This window comes from Telopea speciosissima, chromosome 7 (genome assembly GCF_018873765.1).
Source record: "Telopea speciosissima isolate NSW1024214 ecotype Mountain lineage chromosome 7, Tspe_v1, whole genome shotgun sequence".
NCBI lineage: Eukaryota > Viridiplantae > Streptophyta > Magnoliopsida > Proteales > Proteaceae > Telopea > Telopea speciosissima.
The window spans coordinates 31,130,835-31,135,458 of record NC_057922.1 but is presented as its reverse complement, the minus strand read 5'-3'; the positions used below and the strand labels follow the sequence as shown (position 1 = coordinate 31,135,458).

Below are 4,624 nucleotides of genomic sequence, written 5' to 3'. Positions count from 1 at the left end.
GATAGAACCATTCTTTCCTTGACCAATTTATCCATAAGGACTTGGAACGGACTCGGCTCCTGTCAATCCGGGTAGCTTGCAGCCATGTGCAGCATTTGAGTGAGGCGGTGTGCATTTACCGCCTTACCCCTTTGCCCAAACGCTTTGCCTGAGTAGGGGTAAGGCAGTAAATGAGCACCGCCTCACTCAGGTGCTGCACATGGCTGCACGCTGCCCTAATTGACAAGATCTTTTTCAACTTGGAACTCATCAATTTAGGTAGAATTTTTCTTGTTTTTTTTTTTTTCAATTCTTTCCCCACCTTAGGTGAAGGAAAACGTTTACTGTTTTTTTTTTTTTTTTTTTTTAAAATATGTTTTGTTAGGAAAACAAACTAGTGAGAATGGTGAATGACGTTGCATATGCTATATTCTTGAAGGGCAGAGATAAGCCCAGTCCAGCCCATCTTGCAAGTTTTCAGGCTATGGCCGTGTTGAGGTCCAGTCAAATATTACAGACCATACATTCACTCTCTTTAGGTCTTTTTTGTTTTTGGCTACCGAGGAAACCCTTGAACCTGCCCGGGTTTACGGTTCAAGCCCAAAGGAAAACCCTGATTACACGAAGCATCCCTCCACCCCATGTAACACTTCATTCGTGGGCTCGAACCTGGGATCCTGTGACCAAAGCATATCATCTTAAACCAGCCGAGAAAACCCACAGGGTCTAAAAAATTTGGACCATTTCTCGATTTGTGTGTGTCATCCTTGCACAAGGGTCATGCTAATCTTCTATGTATTGATCACCCTAATTTTTTATTTTTGGAAAATAATATGTTGAATACATATATGAGAAGAAGCCTTTTAAACCACATTCTACTTATTGTTCTTTCCTTTTTTTCCTTTGTTATGACTAGGGGGTGTGGTTATGATTCTCAATTTTATACTCTCTGCAGCTGTATTAAAAAAAAAAAAAAAAAAAAACCCTCTTTTTCCAGCCATCGGCATTGCTGCCTGTGAGTTTGAATCTTCAGAAGAAAACTGCCTTCCACCTCGACCTCGAACCCAACTCGTCGGACTCACACTTTACCAGGTCTGAAACTATGCATATGCTATCTTCTCGAAGGGCAGAGAAGCCCAGCCCAGCCACCTTGCAAGTTTTCGGGCTATGGCCTTATTCAGGTCCAGTCAAACATTATAGACCATTTAACCCAAAAAAACAAAAAGAAAACAATACAGACCATACATTCACTCCCTTTAGCTCTGTCCTTTTTACGTAAATATAGTTAGTACACACAAATTTATCTGTTTACAGGGAGAGGTTCCTATGCACGGGCGTGCACAGAATCCAATAATGAAGGTGCACGATACACCCACTCTCACCTCAGCTCTCTGCATGCCATGCACCATACATTATTGTGCACAGAATCTTTTGCCGGGATAATTGAGAGGAAAAGAAAAAGTGAAACACATGGCCCACAATAAGAATAGCCACATCAGCCGTCGAAGTGGACTTAATGATTTTGTCTTTCCTCAGTAGGAAGGTGGAAAGGAAGCTGCTACTCCACTAGCGAGACACCATCTCTGATTCTCTGTAAAGTCAACGATTTTGCATGGTATTAGCAACTGGTAAGGCTATTTTTGGAAAGGTAAAGTTATGTTTGGAAGTCAAGAAAAGAAAAGAAAAAGGAAAAGCAAAAGGTTTCGTACACATCCGTGTATGGTGCACGATGGCATCAGCAATCATTGGATGAGGATGAGGGGTTGTATATTGTACACGATCATACCCATCCAATGTTTGAAAACACTACTATGTGCAACTGTGTATGAAAACTCTTTCAAAAAGAAATTCAGAATTTTTGAAAAAACAGAAGAAAATAAACACATTAAGTCATTAACTCGTCATTTTATTATGAATTGTCCTATTATGTTTTTTTTTTCTTTTCTTTTTATTTTCTTGCTTTCAAAACATAGCCTAACCATGACATGAAAAACCAATATTAAAAATACTTTGAAATCCTTTTCAACAACCGATGCTTTAAACACCCTCTTCCCCTGTCAAATAGGATGAAAGTTTTTCTTCATTGTGGGTTCATCATTCCCCTGCCTCCGAAGTTTAAAGTGCCGAAACTGTTACTATAAGAGTCCAATCTAATTATCAAAACCTGTGGATTAAGAGATTCTCTTTCCATCATAAATAAAAAGAAGCCACACAAACAAACAAACAAAAATCTCTAAACTCGATGGTGTTCCGAATTAAATATGTAAGCCGGCCAGCATGAAACACAACTAAATATGATGCTTAATTAATAGCTTTATTAAAGAACTACTGGTGGGTTAGGGCTGTTCTTCTTTGTTTGTTTCCTAAGATTTCCATAGTTTGTTTTAACATAAAATAATTATAATGACACCTCTTAAAGTATCAAAAATATTCTAAAACATGGCATTTCTTTCAGCAAGAACCCATGCTGTACCTAGAATGCCACACCCTCACCCTCACTATTTTGGGTACTAACCTATTCTCTTTCTCCCTCTCTCTCTGTGTTTGTTTTGATGGAAGATTTGTATACAAAAAGAATCCAAATAAATAATAAGAAAGAAAAAGGAATAACCAGCCAACCACAACTGGTCTACATCAGCTATGAACAAAATAATGAATAACAACAAGAACTTTGTTACACTAAAAGCTCTTGATTAATTGAATAAACACCAAATTACCGAATTTTTTTAGCCAATTAAGAACAATACTTGTTAGTTTCCTTTTGGGTCTCTTGATGGGAACCTAACATTTCAAAAAAAATTTGTCCAACCTTAAATTATAACTGATTGGGATGGAAGGTTTCCATATTATATAAGTTTTCATTATTTATATATATATGAGAGTGAGAGAGTGAGTGAGAGAGAGAGAGAGAGATAATAAATGTTTGTTTGGATGGTCCACATTGTTTTTGTTTGAGTTGTCAAGTCAATTCTCGACCGTCCAACCTTTCGAAAAAAGAAAGGGAAGAGAATGTGCTATACTAAAAAAAGATATTCCAAGTAGCAATTCTATCTAGCTACCTCCAGCTTTCATTGAAATCAAATCATAAATTATTGCAATTTTAAGCTGTTTTATTCACAATGGAAATTTTAATTATGATTAATGATGTGTGTATTGGTTTTAGCTCATTACCTTAAAAAAAAAGTGTATTGCTTTAGCTCATTAAGGATGGCAATTTTGTCCTGTTTTTATACTCATGGTCACAACATGCCCCATTGGACTTTAACTACAGGTACCAAAGCAAGGAAGGAAAGCAGAGGTGGGGTGGGCGAGAAATATCTTGAGGCATAAAGTAAAGATAGGAGAGTTAAACCCATGACCTCTTAGGAGCCTGCACTTTATAGGCAAATCGCCAACTAATTATGCTAGAAGTTGTCTACATCTGGTGTATAGATGGGTTAGAGATAAGAGTCTAGAAGAGGTAAAATTAAATGGCCATGGTGATGAAAAACTAAATATGGAAGAATTTACTGATAGCTTTTTAAAACAAATTATGGAGAATCAATTAGAACATATCCAACAAAGACAAGTAATTCACTAGCTAGCAAAAACTACGAACAAAGTCAAGCTAGTAAATGAAAGATATAACACCTTAAAAAACCAGGAAAAAGTCATTGCTAATTAGGGGTGCCAAACGGGGAGAGAGGGTTGGTGGACATATTTGAATGGAGCTCAAATTTGGTGGGCATATTTTTAATGTCACCATCTACTCATGTTCAGTTTTAGTTTTAATGACAAAAGTAGTTTATCATCGCATGCATTTAGAATTTTTAGTGACAATAGGTGACTAGGCACTCGGATATTGGGCAGAGTAATGGCGCACGGGTGTCGGGTACTAGGACCTTGGACAGAATAACGGCATCGAAAAGCTTCAGAAACTAGGCATTAGGATGTTGGACAGGGTGACTAGGCCATGCATTTGCCCAAATATATGTATTACCAACCTCTGGAAGTCATCCCAAATTGATTTGGGGTGAAACCAGCAAGCAAATCCAAGTTTGGATTAAAAAATCCCATGCTAAACAAGAACTAGGTGATGCATTGGGCATTACACCCAAACGCCTAGTGAAACCAATTTTTATCCTCTCTTGTTACAGCACGCTGTAACGTATCGTACGGCGGCTACAGAGGCCATGTGCACCATGTGGGGCCCACTGTGCCACATGGCCTTTGCAGCACCGCACGATGCGTTACAACACCGTGTTGTAACAAGAGAGGATAACGATTCTAATGAAACGCCCAGAGATGTTATTTGTGAGACATTTTGCCTAAATAGTAATCATAGGTGATAAATAAGAGAATAGTAAAGATTCGAGCCATTGGATTTTTCAATTTTGACACAAGGTCCTTCTTCAATCGAATCATTGATCTTCTTGATCGTTGTTCTTTTTCTTTGAATCTGCACATTACAAGTAATGTCTTTCTCATCGAAAGACTGTTACTGAAAGCCTTCATTTCATTGTTGTCTTTGTGTTGCATGTATATTTATCTACTCCATTTCCTGCTTGCTCCATTTCCCCAAAACTTCATTTCATTTTTGCCATTGCGGTTGATTTCCTTCACTCATGGTGAACAAAAACTTTCTTCAATAATGTATACCATTAAA

The 4,624-nt window shown here is 37.7% G+C and overlaps 1 non-coding gene across 1 annotated transcript; it reads right to left on the bottom strand.

Annotated features, from left to right (window-relative positions):
• Window positions 1–708: 708 nt before the first annotated feature.
• On the bottom strand, window positions 709–812 carry LOC122670178. The gene has a single exon (XR_006334154.1). It is a non-coding gene; the product is annotated as a U6 spliceosomal RNA (small nuclear RNA).
• Between the last annotated feature and the right edge of the window lie 3,812 nt (window positions 813–4,624).